This window comes from Scyliorhinus canicula, chromosome 19 (genome assembly GCF_902713615.1).
Source record: "Scyliorhinus canicula chromosome 19, sScyCan1.1, whole genome shotgun sequence".
Taxonomy (NCBI): Eukaryota; Metazoa; Chordata; class Chondrichthyes; order Carcharhiniformes; family Scyliorhinidae; genus Scyliorhinus; species Scyliorhinus canicula.
In genome coordinates, this window is record NC_052164.1 from 14,355,820 (window position 1) to 14,374,892 (window position 19,073).

Here is a 19,073-nt window from a genome sequence, read left to right on the forward strand (position 1 = left end):
AATGCCTCCAGCTGATCACTCCATCCGTTTTCTTTTGTGTATTAGCATTGCTCATGGCGAGCCAGACAATAGGGGTGTCATCTTCAAAGTGTGATGGGAAAGTATGTCAGGAAGTAAGTGCATTACTTACAAAAAGGATTTTAATTTGTTACCAGCTTATCTCCTACCACATTGCTCGTGACATCAGAATGCAATGTTTTACATCAACAAGGATATAATCAACAACGCGTGATGGGGAGTATTTCAGGAAGCAAAATGCAAAGCTTACAGGAAAAGCAGGCTGCACAAGAATTTTAATTATAAACTCAATAATTGCGCAGCTATCCACTTGTGGCGTTTGTGGGTCCATTTTATTTGCTGGCAACAGCATCAAGAGACGCAATTACAGATGCCTCATGTAATCAATGCAAGTTCAGACGAACTCTGGTGTGCCAGAACTTAACGAACTTATGGAACAGGAAAAGTTTCACCCAAGAAATATGTTGTATTTTTTTAACAATTTGATCTAGCCCCAACTCCTCTCCATATGCAACTCTCCCCTACATTCAGAAACATATATAGTTACATTCTAAAACTTCCTGCTCAAAAGATCATTGATATTTATCATGGTGATAAACTTTCATATATTTTACACAGCACCATGCTAGATTACCAGGCCAGGAAATAATAAATGCGTTATATTTACACAACACAATTGCAGCTAATTATTTTCATAAATTCATAAGCAACAGTACATGTAATTTACTTTCCTCGACTTTTGTCTGATACAGGCGGCACGGTGGCACAGTGGTTAGCACTGCTGCCTCACAGCTCCAGGGACCAGGATTCAAGTCCGGCCAAGGGTGACAGTTCGTGTGGAGTCTGCACTTTCTCCCCGTGTCTGCGTAGGTTTCCTTCGAGTGCTCTGGTTTCCTCCCACAATCCAAAGATGCACGGGTTAGGTGAATTGGCCGGCTAGATCGTCCCTTAGTGTCCAAAATATTAGGTGGGGTTACTGAGTTATGGGGATAGGGTGGAGGCGTGGGCTTACGTAGGGTGCTCTTTCCAAGGGACGGCACAGACTCGATGAGCCGAATAGCCTCCTTCTGCACTCTAGGGATTCTATGATCCTATTAGTTATGATCACAGAAGGGCAATACAATTAGTCCCGTGCTACAAAAGAGAAGCAACTTTCAAAAATAGTCTAACTGGAGGGCAAGTTCATCTGGAGCACACAAACTTTTCAGCATCCAATTTATTTTAAGAGCTAATCATGGTATTATTATTGGGCAGCAAATGGTAAGGAAATGGGTGGTGGGGGAGGGGTCGGTTTGGGAGTGGGTGGAGGCAGCCTCGTTGAAGGGTACTAGTTTGGGAGCGTTGTTGACGGCGCCTCTGCCATTCTTGCCAGCCAGTTACTCCACAAGTCCGGTAGTGGTATTCCTGAGGGTGTGGAGACAGTGGCGACAGCATATGAGGCTTGAGGGAGCCTTGGTTTGGGTCCCAAATTGTGGGAATCACAGGTTCGCTCTGGGGAAATTGGAACAAAGAACAAAGAAAAGTACAGCACAGGAACAGGCCCTTCGGCCCGCCAAGCCTGTGCCGACCATGCTGCCTGTCCAAACTAAAATCTTGCACACTTCCGGGGTCCGTATCCCTCTATTCCCATCCTATTCATGTATTTGTCAAGATGCCCCTTAAACGTCACTATCGTCCCTGCTTCCACCACCTCCTCTGGCAGCGAGTTCCAAGCATCCACTACCCTCTGTGTAAAACACTTGCCTTATACATCTCCTCTAAACCTTGCCCCTCGCACCTTAAACCTACGCCATCTAGTAATTGACCCCTCTACCCTGGGAAAAAGCCTCTGACTATCCACTCTGTCAATGCCCCTCATAATTTTGTAGACTTCTATCAGGTCACCCCTCAACCTCCGTCGTTCCAGTGAGAACAAACCGAGTTTATTCAACCTCTCCTCATAGCTAATGCCCTCCATACCAGGCAACATCCTGGTAAATCTCTTCTGCCCCCTCTCTAAAGCCTCCCCATCCTTTTGGTCGTGTGGACTGGGGGATTCAGGATTGGCGGTGGCGGGGATTGAGCGGTTTGGAGATTTGTTCGTCGAGGGCAGCTTCCCGAGTTTGGAAGGACTGGTGGAGGAGTACGAGTTGCCCAGTGGAAACGGGTTCCGATACTTACAGGTACGGAACTACATGAGAAAGCAGGTGCTGTCCTTTCCTGATCTGCCGCCCCCAGGGTTGCAGGACAAGGTGCTGTCGAGAACAGGGGTTGGAGAGGGAAGGGTGTCAGAGATACACAGGGAATTGATGGATTGGGAGGGCGCCTCGATAGGGAGTAGTTAAGCAAAAGTAGGAGAAGGAGCTGAGGGGTGAGCTGGAGGCTGGGCAATGGGAGGAAGCTTCGAGCAGGGTGAATGGGTCCTCCTTGTGCACCAGGTTGAGTCACATCCAATTTAAGGGAGTCCATAGGGCGCATATGACGGTGGCTGGAATGAGTAGGTTCGTTGAGGGGTTGGAGGATAGGTGTGGGTGGTGTACGGTGGGGCCTGCAAATCACGTTCACATGTTTTGGGCCTGCCCAAAGTTGCAGGGATTTTGCTGGGGGTTTGCTGACCTGATGTCGGAGATACAGGGGGTGAAGGTGGTCCCGCATCCGGAATCGGCAGTGTTTGGAGTGTCGGAACACCCGGGTGTCCAGGGGGTGAGAGAGGCCGACATTCTGGCCTTTGCTTCTCTGATAGTCTGGATCCTGTTGGGGTGGAGGGACTCAGAACCTCCGGAGCCGGGGGTGTGGGTGAGCGACCTCGCGGATTTCCTTAGGCTGGAGAAATTAAAATTTGTCTTAAGGGGGTCAATGCAAGGGTTTGCCCGGAGATGGAAACCGTTCATTGACTTCTTCGAGGTATAGTTAAGTCAGCCGGGGGGGGGGGAAGAAAAAGTGGGGGTAGAGAGGTTGGGGGATACGGTAGGGAGGGCAGGTTGCGATTGTTGGCTATTTATGCCGAGTTATGCTGTGTGCTCCTGTTTGTTATTTGTTGGCTCTCTTTTTCATCTTTGATGTTTATTTATAAATGCCTTAATAAAAATATTTTTGAAAAGGGCTAATCATGGTACTCGCATAGTGTTCATGCGGAGATGTTCTTTGGAATATTACTGAAACAAATTGGCGCTAGTGGCGGCTGTAGTTATGTCATCATGTTACATTGGTCAAGGTCAACACTGGCGGGCACTTGGGGCACAGCGTCTCATCCAGAAACTGGAATGTAGTATAGGAGGCAAAACAAAACAGCTCTTCAAATACTTGTCAGTGCATACAGACTAGAAATAAGTAACAAGAGAAGAGAAACGTGAACAATTTAAAAATGAAACACAAAGAGTTATTGTTCATCTCTTGCATTCAACATTGAAGAGCCTGATGTAAGCGCAACAATATACACACACATTCAGCTCAGTGCAAATTCTCCTTCTTTGACTAAGCTTTTGGTCAGCTGTACAAATATCGCTTCGAGGCTCAGTGTCACATTTGATCTGAAAACATTGCTGTTTCGGAAGTGCTGTGGGATGTTTCTCTGTGTTAAAGGTGCAACATAAAGGCAGGCTGTTGTTGTTGCAAACAAGGCTCAAACACTGCTAAATTCACAGCAGCTCTCTATCGTTTAACACAAACTCTCTGAACACTACGAACACCAAATTCCAGTATCACGTTCTGCAATCTGAGGATGCACGAACAAGTTCAAAGGAAGGAAAGGCCATTTTCCCCATCAAATCCACCCCATTTCAGAGATCAAGTACCATTGGATCTCTCACTGCACGTTACCATCGCCCCCCCACCCCCATATCTAATCATTCCTTGATTTCCTACTTTGAACAACACAAGGATATGTGTAACTCTCCTGAACAAATTTTTAAAATTTCTATAAATCTCACTGATTCTTCTCATTACATATTAATCTAACTAATCTAGGACTAAATTTCTTTCTCCATTGTGCATCTCCTACAGTGAATATCCACATCATCCACCTCACCAATCCTTAGTTTTACTCAAAGGCAGCAACTTGCCGACCTCCTTCAACAGCACTTTCCAAGCCCACGGCTTCTACCACCTACAACAAAAAAGGGGAGTACACTTGCAGGTTCCCCTCCAAGCCACACATTATCCTGACTTGGAACTATAATCGGCATTCCTTCACTTCCAGGTCAAAGTCCCTCCCCCGACAGCCCTTTGGGTGCACCTATATGATATCAACTGCAGCAGTTCAAGGCAGCGACTCACCGGCACCTTCACAAGGGGCAATTAGGCATGGGCATCACACGCCGATACTGTCAGTAACACTCATATCCCAACAAACAACATATAAAAAAAAAAAATCAAATGCTTGTTTTCACTGAAAACAAAAACATTACAAATGAGAATAAGTCTGTGATGTAGTGAGCAGTCTTCCTATGATTAAAAACATGAAATTGCCCACGGTGGTATACAACATCAGCGTAGCCCTACAACTGCACAGTGCAATATAATCCATGCCTATTTTCTGTTCAGAAATACATTTTAATGATGCAACTGTGACCCATCTCTAGCAAACAAGAGAAACCGGTCCGGAATTAGGAATAAAACAACTCCCACTGCTCAAAAAGTCATAGATCAACAGGCACAGTATCACACATGTGGGAGCCTCCAGTTAAAATAATGGCTTTCCAATTGCTGGCAAACTAAACTTCAAAGCACGTCTAATCTCAAAATGTAATTAGTTCACGTTGAAAATCCGGCAACAGATTAAAAATTGCACAAGATTAGATCATCAAAGCCAATTAACATGCTGACCAAATCACTGGGTCACAAAATATTCTAATTCTCATCATAAAGTAATAAACCTTTTACAAACATGTCATTCAAACGAATAAGTCAACCATGTGACAATTCCAGTGAAATTCGAGGAGCAGGATTTTGCCCCAAAGCAGCAGTACAATAATTAAAGAAAACTGTCAAACACATGTGGCGGTGTCTTCTTAAGACAAAATTTGAATCCTGCAGGCGATTACAGAATAATGAAAATGAAAATCGCTTATTGTCACGAGTAGGCTTCAATGAAGTTACTGTGAAAAGCCCCTAGTCGCCACATTCCGGCGCCTGTCCGGGGAGGCCGGTATGGGAATCGAACCGTGCTGCTGGCCTGCTCGGTCTGCTTTAAAAGCCAGCGATTTAGCCCAGTGAGCTAAACCAGCCCCTTAATAATACCACTGTAGCCATACAAGCATTCTCCTGCTGCAGCCCACTGACTATTCCACATCAGTGGTGGTGTGGCTGCACCATCCTTGAGCAAAAACAATACGGTGCTCCGGCTGCTCCCTGGCTACTTTCTACTGTCTTAAAAGCCACAATTCAGAGATCATAGAATTTACAGTGCAGAAGGAGGCCATTCGGCTCATTGAGTCTGCACTGGCCCTTGGAACGAGTACCCTACTTAAGCCCACACCTCCACACCACCCCGTAACCCAGTAAATCACCCAAACGTTTTGGATAGTAAGGGGCAATTTAGCATGTCCAATCCACCTAATCTGCACATTTTTGGATTGTGGGACGAAAGCGGGGCATCCGGAGGAAACCCACGCAGGCACGGGGAGAAAGTGCAAACTCCACACAGTCACCCAAAGCCGGAATTGAACCCGGGACTCTGGAGCTGTGAGGCAGCAGTGCTAACCACTTCGCCACCAACTAGTTCAGCATCAAGAGATCATTCTTCCATCTCTCACTTCCACTGAGGGGCTATACTATCCAGAAGAGTAGATAGTGCAATATTGTAATTCCCCAAATTGCGCTCCCTTATTGAATCATCTCCCATGATGTTACCCATCTGCTTATGTCCAGGATAACCTTTGCCCACCCCTTCTGATGTTAGGGCTGTCCTGTGACTTTTGGATAAACCTCTTATTAAAACTATCTATTCTATATATATGTCAACAGCCTTCTGCAATACACTTGGTAGTGAATGTTGACATTAGGCTTACAAAAGAAGTAAGTTTCATTATGACAACGGCATGAGGCTTTCATTCCAAGTCCAACATTATACCGATCAATACAAGCTATATATTTTCCTTCTAAACTTGGGTTGTGTCTTTGTAAAATAAGTGTGTCGCGAAATAAATGTTCTGGCAGAAAACTGTTGTTGAAGTTGTTTTTTTCATGGGTACGGTTGGCACCAACATGCCGAATTCACTTCGCAACACAACTATCCAGAAATAAAATGACACTTAAATCAATGTGCTTTGACATTGTGCCTGACACTCCTTGCGCACCTCTTGCCATTCATCACCTTTGAATGTATTGTCACCGTCCAATCTGTGAACCTCAAAAGCCAGACAGCTCATGATACTCTTTCCAGCTACAACAAAATCTATACTTATTAGGTTACTGGAAGCTTTCCTCAGTACAGCGCGACATGGTACAGAAATCTTGCATGCAGCCGATTATAAACACACCTCACTGAAATCCTAGCAGCAACATTGGACATAATAACATTCCAAAGACCAATATTACCGAGTCGTGGGTAAAATCCCTGGCGATTTACTGGATAAAACAAATCAGCACAGTACAGAGGGCTGAGTGGTCCATTAGGTCAGTTTGACTTCCTGTCACCTCAGAAAGTGGGTCAAACTGATGGGAAGAGACATTCATCCCCAAATTTAAATCAATTTGTGCACAGCTGATGCATTTCCCAAACGATACATGTCTACAACACAAACCTGCCCCTTGTTTTAACTGTCAATTTGTTACTCATGTCAAGAGATGAGTATGGATGGTAAAAAGGTAAAAAAAAAAAATCACTCAAGTGAATATCACGCATTTGTTACTGGGCATTATGGAATTAAAAGCACTTAAAATGGTGATTCTATGGGTAAGCTAACTACTGTGTGGTACTAAGCCAGACTCCTGTTCAAGAAAGGGAATAGGAATGACCCTGGTAATTATAGGCCGGTTAGTCTTGCTTCGGTGGTCGGTAAGTTCATGGAAAAGGTCCTGAAGGATAGGATTTATGACCATTTGGATAGATGCAGCTTAATCCGGGATAGTCAACACGGATTCATGAAGGGTAAGTCTTGCCTCACAAATTTGATTGAATTCTTTGAGGCGGTAACTAAGTGTGTAGATGAAGGTAGAGCAGTTGATGTCGTACACATGGATTTTAGTAAGGCGTTTGATAAGGTTCCCCATGGTCGGCTCATGAAGAAAGGAGGTGTGGGATAGAGGGAAATTTGGCCAATTGGATAAGTAACTGGCTGTCACATAGAAGACAGAGGGTGGTGGTGGTGGATGGAAAATTTTCAGACTGGAGACCAGTTACCAGCAGTGTACCACAGGGATCACTGCTGGGTCCTCTGCTATTTGTGATTTTTATCAATGACTTGGAGGAGGGGGCTGAGGGTGGGTCAGTATATTTGCTGATGACAGCAAGGTTGGTGGAGTAGTGGATGAGGTGGAGGGCTGTTGTCGGTTGCAAAGAGACATTGATAGGATGCAGAGCTGTGCCGAAAAATGGCAGATGGAGTTTAACCCTGATAAGTACTAGATGATTCATTTTGGTAGAAAAAATTTGAATGCGGATTACAGGGTCAACGGCAGGATTCAGAGGAATGTGGAGGAACAGAGAGATCTTGGGGTTCATGTCCACAGATCTCTGAAGTTTACCACTCAAGTGGATAGAGCCGTGGACGTTCAGAGGCTATTTCCTCGGGTGAATGTAGCTGTTACAAGGGGGCATAACTATGAGGTTCAGGGTGGGAGATATAGGAGGGATGTCCGAGGTAGGTTCTTTACTCACAGAGTCGTTAGGGTGTGGAATGGACTGCCTGCTGTGATGCGGACACTTTAGGAACTTTCAAGCGGTTACTGGATAGGCATATGGAGCACACCAGAATGACAGGGAGTGGGACAGCTTGATCTTGGTTTCGGACAATGGTCGGCACAACATCGAGGGCCGAAGGGCCTGTTCTGTGCTGTACTGTTCTATGTAATAGGAAGATCGCAGGGTTGAAACATTGGGGACTACACAGAGTGAGCTGATCTTGGGTTAACTACAAGTTGTCTGGTATTGTGCGCCAGATAGGCAAAATAACTAGCAACGGATTTCACTTTCCAACACTTAGTCTCAGTAAGATCGCACCTGAAAGCCAGACCTTCAGACTGCGCGCCACTCCCCTCAGTTTTTTCACTGGATTGCCAGACTAGATTTTATGCTCAACTTTCTGGAGTGGGAGTCGAATCCACAACTTTCTGGCTCACTTGTGATGGTTAGCTGCACCTAACACTGGAGAGGTAAAAGATGACAAAACTAGGGCAGCACGGTGGCGCAGTGGTTATCACTGCTGCCTCACGGCGCCGAGGTCCCAGGTTCGGTCCCGGCTCTGGGTCACTGTCCGTGTGGAGTTTGCACATTCTCCCCGTGTTTGCGTGGGTTTCACCCCCACAACCCAAAAATGTGCAGGTTAGGTGGATTGACCATGCTAAATTGCCCCTTAATTGGAAAAAAACCGAATTGGGTACTCTAAATTCATTTTTAAAAATGAAAAAAAAACTTGAGAATACAGTTAACTTTAAAGTTTACTGCTAACATTGTTTCATGCTGTGTTTAGACCAGACAGCCTCAGAAGTTAATGCACCTTATTTAACCCGAGTTGCATGTTATTTTACTAAAGTTATTTAAGATGTGGAGATGCCGGCGTTGGACTGGGGTGAGCACAGTAAAAAGTCTTACAACACCAGGTTAAAGTTCAACATGTTTGTTTCAAACACTAGCTTTCGGTGCACTGCTCCTTCCTCAGGTGAATGGTGGAAGCGCTCCGAAAGCTAGTGTCTGACTTTAACCTGGTGTTGTAAGACTTCTTACTAAAGTTATTTAAAGAAGCTCTCTGCTGACCAATGTAGAATCCAGAGATTCTCTCACCAAACAAAATTGTGAAGGGTTATCTGAGCAGTACATGATGAAGTTCCGACAAAGCTGTTGACAGAGCCCCCTCAACAAATGTATTCCTCAGGCTTTGTTTTAACTGTTAAATAAGGACGGCCCTCCTGCAGTAACAGAGCATATTTTTAAACCACACATCACCTCGGCCAATAAAAAACGAGTTGGAGCCCCTCCACCCATTGAGCTGCAGCGAGTTGGTGAGTGAGAAGAGGCACAGCTGAAACCAACCAGGACGTCTCGTGTTCAATGCCCACACTTTGCAGCGTTAGCTGATATAACCCTGGGCAGCAGGAGAGATGTGACATTCGACCTTTCTACACCCTTGGTAAAATTGGTGAGGTGTAGTCAGGGTGTTTGCTCCTAACCGGGGTCCAGATTGATGCTGGAAACCTCACAAGCACTGACACAAGGCGAGTGGGCGAGTCAACACCCGGATCAGTCTCCTGCAATGATCTCCACATTCAAGGAAGTCACATTCAGGATCTACTGGTAAAGACAAATTGCTAGCATCATGGAATGAGTTGGGGATGCCGAGCTCAGGGAAGGGGTGATGGGGGTGTGGTAGAGGAAGGGAATTAATTCAAAAGGGAGAGAGCCTTTGACACAAAACGGTATGCAACTTTCACTCAGACATGCATCGAAAAATAAACCATACAAGAGGCTTCGACCGCCTCCTCCTCTTAATTGATCAGAATTGAGGCGGGAGGTAAGCAACCTAGCAATGTGACATTTTTCATATTCCTTCGTAATTAACCCTCCACCAAAATCTCTGGAGAACATGGTTTTGAATCTCACAATCTCCAAGATTGCAATTTAATTAGCATGTCATTAATTACATGGAAAATAAAACAGGCAATCATTCCATGTTAGAAATTGCTCCCCGTCAGGGCAGCGCAGTGGTTAGCACTGCTGCCTAATGGCGCTGAGGTCCCAGGTTCGATCCCGGGTCACCGTCCGTGTGGAGTTTGCACATTCTCCCCGTGTCTACCTGGGTCTCACCCCCACAACCCAGAAAGTTGTGCAGGGTAGGTGAATTGGCCACGCTCAATACCCCTTAATTGGGAAAATGAAAATTGGGTAAATTTATTAAAATAAAGATATTGCTCCTCATTAAGCCAATATTCCTGAAGGCAGTTGCCAAAAAAAAAAAATTGCTTTTAAATAGAATTTTGTTCAATAGTTGATAAACCAAAATTTGTCAAGGCATGATTAAGATTAGATTATTTTCGAGCTAAATTTTTAGTTGTCAGCACCCATCACAGACATTAACAGCTGAACCTCAGACATAACATCTTTTACAGCCTTACAGCTAATGATGTTTTTTTGCAAATTCTATTCATAGACAAACAAGACAGCCAACTGCAGCACAGCAAGGTGCAAGAAACAGCAACGAGATAAATGAGAAGATGAAAAAAACCTCGATTTTACGACATGTATGGAATTAATACCAATACCCCACTACTCCACATCATAGTATGCTGCCTCACTGTGACTACCAGATCGTGACTTCAATTTGCAATTTTGAGAAATGCATTTGCATCTGATGATCAGGAATCTCATAGTACCCCATGCAAGTTCCCAGCTTGCTCAACCATCCCAGCTTCTACCGGAAGAAATAAACTCCAAAACTGAAAGCACCATCAGATTAAAATCTGAGAAAGTGCAGCCATACAGAGGTAATGCAACAGAGGTATTCATTATTCACTAAGGCTGTAGCAGTCAATTCGTAAAATAGACATTTTTAAAAAATCGACACATGCACACAGGACAAAACTACTAAAAGTTCTTAACCAGTAGCCTTAAATTGTCACGTTGAAACAGCCAAAAAATGGCATTGTATTCATACTGCTGTCGCCTGCTCATCAGGACCCATTCTAATCAGAACAACGTTAGAAGAAACAATGCACACATGCGGGTGACTTCAAACCGTTGAGCTTTGCCGTTTACAATGCTATCTGAACCCTCTTGATGAGATTACTGTCCTGTAATCACACTCCGAAATCAATTACTCACTATGTAACGTACAGAATTTAAAAGAAATTAGCATATTCCAAAGTAGTTCCTATAAACTAGGAATTTCATACAAGTATCATTACAATCTAACCATTAAACTTTTGCAAGTTGCCTCTTTATCCACATTTTGCTCATTTAAATTATGCAACTCCACCTGCAGGGTCTAAGCTGTACTGAACGGGAGTATTGCAAACACAATAAAATGTGAAGGAATGGCAAAATATACACGTACCAAGGGATACTCCATCCAGTCGGCTTTTAATTCAAATAAAACGGGATCTAACTAAAATGCCTGCACTCCTCAAAATGCTACGGTACAGATGCGCTTACCCAGAATTGTATTTCATCACAGCACTTTAGCTCCTGCGTTCTTCCATGCTAGAACAGCACTATAATACAGGTCATCTCTCGCCGTCCTCCCGCAGGTTGAGTATTCCTTATCCGAAATGCTCGGGGCCGAGTGTGTATCGGATTTCGGAATAATAATTTTTTTAAAAATTTAGAGTATACCCAATTCATTATTTTCCAATTAAGGGGCAATTTAGAGTGGCCAATCCACCTACCCTGCACATCTCTGGGTTGTGGAGGTGAAACCCACGCAAACAAGGGGAGAATGTGCAAACTCCACACGGACAGTGACCCAGAGCCGGGATCGAACCTGGGACCTCGGCGCCGTGAGACTGCAGTGCTAACCACTGTGCCACAGTGCTACTCTGCTTCGGAATAATAATAACCTTTTATTGTCACAAGTATGAAGTTACTGTCAAAAGCCGCTAGTCGCCACATTCGCTGCCTGTTCGGGTAAGCTGGTACAGTAATTGAACCCACACTGCTGGCCTTGTTCTGCATCACAAACCAGCCACCTGCAGCTCATTGGGAACTGCGTGCCTGCGGAACGTTGGGAACCGCCTATCGCCCAGGGACTCGAGACTCATGTCGGCACTCGAAAAAAAGTACTGATTTCGGATAAGGGATGCTCAGCCTGTCGTAATTTATGCAACAGCATAGATTCAGAACACAATGCTTCAACAGTGTAGTTTCTTTTTTTTTTTAAATATAAATTTAGAGCACCCAATTGTTGCACATCTTTCTGGGTTGCGGGGGTAAGTCCCACGCAGACACAGGGAGAATATGCAAACTCCACACAGACCCGGGACCAGGATCGAACCCGGGGTCCCTGGCTCTGTGAGGCAGCAGTGCTAACCACTGCGCTACCATGCTGCCCTTCAACAGCATAGTTTCAGAGCAACTACCCACTCTCTGTACCTTATCAATGTGGTCTTTTACCCCTCCATGTCAGTTTAAACATTGGGTAAAGCAGGCTATTCAATCGCAGGAATGTTTTGCTCTAATTCTACATTCTTAGGATAACGACCTAAAAACCTTGACTGCTTATTTTGTTTCCCTGGTGGACAGAGAGGAAAGGTAGCAAAGAACTTGCATTGGCCAGGCTCCCTTCGCGCCCTTGGGATGTCCAAAATCACCTTTGAGCCAATGAATCACAACAAGATCCCTCAAACAGCAACTGGATAAATAACCAAGTCATCGGCTTCAATGGCATCAGTTTTGGCTTCAATGCTGGCTAGGGCACTGGGAGAACTCCCTTTGAAAAAGGTAAAGGAATTTTTAACATCTAACTACAGTTTTATATCTCCTCTGATAGACAGCACTAGCAACAATGCAGTCTTCCCTCTGAAACGCACTGAACTGTCAGCGTAGATTAAAACGCCACCACTATCACTTTGGCGCAGAATCATAGACAAGTGTACGATGACATGACACACAGGATCTTTGTTCAGTGAACCCACTGAACTACCAGGGCAAAGTAAGAATAGTGAGAAACACTGCTTTATAAGCTGCGCAAAAGTTTGTCGATGTGCTTTTTGTTTCATTAGTAAAAATAAGGTGAAGGAAACTTGGAAGCAATTATAAAGATGTAATCCTATCTCAGACATTATTGTGCCTTAAAGCATTTTATGGTACTTTGTGTCTCAGAAACATTGTAAAATGCTTCTTATACAAGATATTTAAGATATTCCTTAAAGTGCAGTGATGATAATTCTCTAGGTAACTGGGATAACCATTCTGCAAACTATATCCCACAAACAGAATGATCACTAATTCGGATGGGAGGAATGTTAGCCAGTTTACTATAAAAACCCTTAAGCACAGATGTTTTAAAATACAATTCATAGCATTAGTTTCAGGTCCATTTTTCTGTCAATTATGATTCTGTAACAATTTGTATACTGATAAGCAAGGATGTCCCATGAAGCTTTAGCCACTGCAAATGTCATTGTTAAAAATGGACTTGACAAAATAATTTTAGCGCCAAGAAATTCTATCATCAGTGCATTTCATGCACAGCATCATAAATATCATGCACTGATTACAAAGTGCCAAAGTCCCAGGTTGGGGAGCCAATTTAGCTCAGGTGGCTAGACATCTGGTTCATGACACAGAGAGAGGTAAACAGCACGCGTTCAATTCCTGTATTGGCTGAGGTTATTCATGAAGGGCCACCTTCTCAATCTTGCTCCTCGCCTGAGGTGTGGTGATCCTCAGGTGGTGAACCATTAAACTCCCCCCACCCCACTTAAGGGAAAGCAGCCCATGGTCATCTGGGACTATGGCGACTGTACGTGCAATGAGATCACTCAAGTATATCTATTACTTTCTGTATATCCAGATTACTGGGGTTCGTTTTACGTTTCCAACCCTTCCCCCTTTTAAACGTGCTGGAATTTGGAAGGGAAGGTAGAATGATACCTCTGTTTGCCTCACTCGTGGCCATTCAACATGCCAGTGTAAACAGTGATCACTGGCCTACTATTCGACCACAGATGGCATCGCTCTCAATCTTGACTTCACTCAACATCCATGGATATGTGCTTCCAATGGGAACCAGTAGATCCGAGACAGGGAACTGAGGTCAACTCTGGTAACTCACTACCATTCCAGCTTAGCAGAGGCCAATGATGTAACCAACAAGTTTCTGGTCTACATGGCTGGTCAGTGATCCACTTTTAGCACAGCAAAGGAAATACGGAGTAAATAACCTAGCTGGGGTTGCGCTATTACAGAAGGTTCCTGCTTCTGATTGTTAGCCAGTGACCCCCATGCTGGAGAGTGCATGTTTGAACATCAGGGTCAGGTTCGACTCTGCTCCCACCCACGGTACTAGCTCCCAGTGCCTTGGCCATGGAGGACAAATTCAGTAAAGCACCAGATCATGGCTGGTATCAGTGGAGCCAGTCCAACAAAAGGTTCAATACCTTCAGGGGAAACAAAGACAGACTATCATTTAGATTTGTCTTCCCCCTTCTTAGGTAGCACCTCAGGACCGAGAATGACTTGCCCTCCATTCCAGTTCGATGGGTTCTGTCATGGCTGCTCAGTCCATCTGCCATCGCAATCTTTGCCAAATGCAAGGCAGCGAGTGCTGGAAGGGTTGGCAAGGTGGGTTGTTTGGAGGGTTTAGCACTCCCTCTGCTGCCTCAACTTTGCCTCTACACATTCCAGACCAAGTCTCTTATATCCAGCATCTTCCTAAATGAACGAACCTTCACCCCCCCCCCCCACTTCGATCGACTCGGTCTCCCATGGGTCAGCGGGAGTGTTTAACCTCTTCTGGGATGTGAGGACATTACCTCTGGGAATCCCCTCACATGAACAGGTTCCTGAGTTGAGCAGTTGCTTCGGGACCCCGGTGTTGTTCAGATGGCTGACATGTCTAGTCCAGTGGAGCAGGTTTCAAGTGATTAGCTCCTCGAAGCTGCAGGAAGGAGCGGATGTTTTGCCATTTATGGACCACCAGCCATTGCAAAAGTACCTCCCCAATTTGCAAAAAGCAGGATGACACAAACAGCAATCTGATAATGACAGGATAATCAGTTCAGGCGATGTTGATCGAGAGACAAATATTGGCCGTTGAAGGGCTTCAGGGAGAAATTCTTTTCACCAAGAGCAGCTGAAGGGGCCTCAGTTTAAAAGTCATGGCTGAAAAGTGGCACCTCCAACCGTGCGGCACTCCCTCAGCGCGGCACCTCCAACCGTGCGGCACTCCCTCAGCGCGGCACCTCCAACCGTGCGGCACTCCCTCAGCGCGGCACCTCCAACCGTGCGGCACTCCCTCAGCGCGGCACCTCCAACCGTGCGGCACTCCCTCGGCGCGGCACCTCAAAACGGCGTGGCACTCCCTCGGTGTGGCACCTCCAACCGTGCGGCACTCCCTGGGAACTGCACCTCCCACCCTGCGGCACTCCCTCAGTGCGGCACCTCCCACCACGCGGCACTCCTTTGGCGCCGCACCCCCAACTGTGCGGCACTCCCTCGGAGCTGCACCTCCCACCGTGCGGCACTCCCTCGGTGTGGCACCTCCAACAGCGGCACTCCCTCGGTGTGGCATCTCCGACCGTGCGGCACTCCCTCGGTGCTGCACCTCCGACCGTGCGGCACTTTCTCGGCGCGGCACCTCCGACCGTGCGGCACTCCCTCGGCGCGGCACCTCCGACCGTGCGGCACTCCATCAGAGCTGCACCTCCCACCCTGCCGCACTTCCTCGGCGCGGCACCTCAAACCGCGTGGCACTCCCTCGGTGCTGCCCCTCCAACCGTGCGGCACTCCCTCGGTGCTGCCCCTCCAACCGTGCGGCACTCCCTCGGTGCTGCCCCTCCAACCGTGCGGCACTCCCTCGGTGCTGCCCCTCCAACCGTGCGGCACTCCCTCGGTGCTGCCCCTCCAACCGTGCGGCACTCCCTCGGTGCTGCACCTCCGCCGTGCGCCACCTCCCACCGTGCGGCACCTCCCAACGTGCGGCACCTCCCAACGTGCGGCACTCCCTTGGCGCTGCTCCTTCCACCGTGCGTCACTCCCTCGGTGTGGCACCTCCAACCGCGGCACTCCGTCGGTGCTGCACCTCCACCGTGCGGCACTCCCTCGGTGCTGAACCACCACCGTGCGGCACTCCCTCGGTGCTGCACCTACAACCGTGCGGCACTCCCTCAGTGCTGCACATCCAACCGTGCAGCACCTCCCACCGTGCGGCACCTATCACCGTGCGGCACTCCCTCGGAGCTGCACCTCACACCGTTAGGCACTCCCTCGGCGCTGCACCTTCCACTGTGCGGCACTCCCTTGGTGCTGCACCTCCCTCGGTGTGGCACCTCCAACCGCGGCACTCCCTCGGTGTGGCACCTCCAACTGTGCGGCACTCCCTCGGAGCTGCACCTCCCACCCTGCAGCACTCCCTCGGCGCGGCACCTCAAACCGCGTGGCACTCCCTCGGTGTGGCACCTCCAACCGTGCGGCACTCCCTCGGAGCTGCACCTCCCACCCTGCAGCACTCCCTCGGCGCGGCACCTCAAACCTCGTGGCACTCTCTCGGTGCTGCACCTCCAACCACGCGGCACCTCCCACCGTGCGGCACCTCCCACCGTGCAGCACTCCTTCGGCGCCGCACCCCCAACCGTGCAGCACTCCCTCGGTGCAGCACCTCCCACCGTGCGGCATTCCCTCGGTGCTGCCCCTCCCACCGTGCGGCATTCCCTCGGTGCAGCACCTCCCACCATGCGTCACTCCCTCGGTGCTGCCCCTCCAACCCGGTGGCACTCCCTCGGTGCTGCACCTACAACCATGCGGCACTCCCTCGGTGCTGCACCTCCACCGTGCGGCACTCCCTCGGTGCTGCACCTCCAACTGTGTAGCATTCCCTCGGTGCTGCCCCTCCCACCATGCGTCACTCCCTCGGTGCTGCCCCTCCAACCCGGTGGCACTCCCTCGGTGCTGCACCTACAACCGTGCGGCACTCCCTCGGTGCTGCACCTCCACCGTGCGGCACTCCCTCGGTGCTGCACCTACAACCGTGCGGCACTCCCTCGGTGCTGCACCTACAACCGTGCGACACTCCCTCGGCGTGGCACATCCAACCGTGCGGCACTCCCTCGGTGCTGCACCTACAACCGTGCGACACTCCCTCGGCGTGGCACATCCAACCGTGCGGCACTCCCTCGGTGCTGCACCTACAACCGTGCGGCACTCCCTCGGCGCTGCACCTACAACCGTGCGGCACTCCCTCAGTGCTGCACCGGCCTATGTTTTCGTGCTGAAACCGAGCGGGTCGAGTACAAGCCACAGCTTTTGTATCATAGAATTTAAAGTGCAGATGGAGGCCATTCAGCCCATCGAGTCTGCAGCAGCCCTCAGAAAGAGCATCCCACTTAAGCCTCCTCGCCTATCTTCAGAAGGCTCAGCGATGAGGGGAAGAGAAAGGGAGAGAGGAGGCAAAGATGCAAAATAAATAAACAAACTTTCACAGGCAGCTCGCTTTGGAAGAAAGTCCCTCCTGCAACACACACATTGCAATCAATAACTTCTGCAGACTGCAAGTGAAATGAAATCACCTCCACCTTCAAAGACTTTTGTTTCTAACAGTAAATATTTCCACAAGATGATAAATCAACAGCCAAATATTTTCTTGCAGCAAAAGGTAAACATGTGAACACATTTTTAATAATCAAACCCAGAGGGAATTCCAGAGACAATTACTGATCAATTAAGTTAACTTTTGAAAAGGTGGCCCCCGCCCTGCAGCCGCCCTGGGGACAGTCCTGGGGAGATGCTGCTGCCTGAACTTTCCCACAGGCAGCATTGACATTACTGCCCTAGGCCCCGCCTGGCACTCCCGCAGCCCCGCCTCTCGATTTGCCTCTTCCCCGCCTCTCAGTGAGTGCCGGCCGGGGTGAGTGGCCAGAGGAGCCCCCGCTCAGGGGCACGCCGGTCCCCGGCCTGAGGAGGGGGAACCCAAGCTGTCTGCGCGCCAGATCTCTCCCCGCGCGCCACTGTCCGGGGGGGGCGCCATACTCACTGTCTGCAGCCGACCGGCGGCGCCCGCGACTCGGATCCGGCGGCTCCTCAGAGGCGCCTCAGCTCAACCGGGGGGACAGCAGCTGGAGCGGCCGCTCGGCGTGAGCGCGGCCGGGTCCTAGTGCCCACCGGCTGGCAGGGCACCCTCTCCACCGCCGGGTCCTAGTGCCCACCGGCTGGCAGGGCACCCTCTCCACCGCCGGGTCCTAGTGCCCGCCCGATCACAGGGTACCCTCTCCACCGCCAGGTCCTAGTGCAGCCGCATGACGGGCACCCTCTCCACCGCCGGGTCCTAGTGCCCGCCAGCTGGCAGGGCACCCTCTCCACCGCCGGGTCCTAGTGCCCGCCGGCTGGCAGGGCACCCTCTCCACTGCCGGGTCCTAGTGCCCGCCGCATGACGGCACCCTCTCCACCGCCGGGTCCTAGTGCCCGCCAGCTGGCAGGGCACCCTCTCCACCGCCAGGTCCTAGTGCAGCCGCATGACGGGCACCCTCTCCACCGCCGGGTCCTAGTGCCCGCCGGCTGGCAGGGCACCCTCTCCACCGCCGGGTCCTAGTGCCTGCCAGAGGGGTACCCTCTCCACCGTCGGGTCCTAGTGCCCGCCCTATCACAGGGCACCCTCTCCACCGCCAGGTCCTAGTGCCCGCCCTATCCAAGGGCACCCTCTCCACCGCCGGGTCCTAGTGCCCGCCCTATCCAAGGGCACCCTCTCCACCGCCGGGTCCTAGTGCCCGCCGGCTGGCAGGGCACCCTCTCCACCGCCGGGTCCTAGTGCCCGCCGGCTGGCAGGGGACCCTCTCCACCGCTGGGTCCTAGTGCCCGCCGGCTGGCAGGGCACCCTCTCCACCGCCGGGTCCTAGTGCCTGCCAGAGGGGTACCCTCTCCATCGCCGGGTCCTAGTGCCCGCCGCACGGCAGGACACCTTCTCCACCACTGGGTCCTAGTGCCCACCGGAGGGGTGCCCTCTCCACCGCCGGGTCCCAGTGCCTGCCGGAGGGGGTACCCTCTCCACCACCAGGTCCTAGTGCCTGCTTGACCGCAGGGCACCATCTCCACCGCCGGGTCCGAGTGCCCTCCGGAAGGTACTCAGTCCACCGCCGGGTCCACCAGAGGGTCGCCCTCTCGACCGACGGGTCCTCATGCCCACCAGATGGTCACCCTTGCCACCACCAGATCCAAATGCCAGCTGGACGGTCACCCTCTCTACCGCTGGGTCCAATTACCTGACAGATCATCA

The 19,073-nt window shown here is 49.5% G+C and overlaps 1 protein-coding gene across 2 annotated transcripts in view; it reads right to left on the reverse strand.

The window, feature by feature from the left end:
- The window catches only part of raraa (retinoic acid receptor, alpha a), a 656,519-nt gene extending 638,567 nt beyond the window's left edge, over nt 1-17,952 (reverse strand). For both annotated transcript variants that reach the window (XM_038778941.1, XM_038778943.1), the window contains exon 1: nt 17,838-17,952. The gene's annotated coding sequence lies outside the window, so the exon portion shown is untranslated. The remainder of the gene's footprint in view (nt 1-17,837) is intronic.
- Between the last annotated feature and the right edge of the window lie 1,121 nt (nt 17,953-19,073).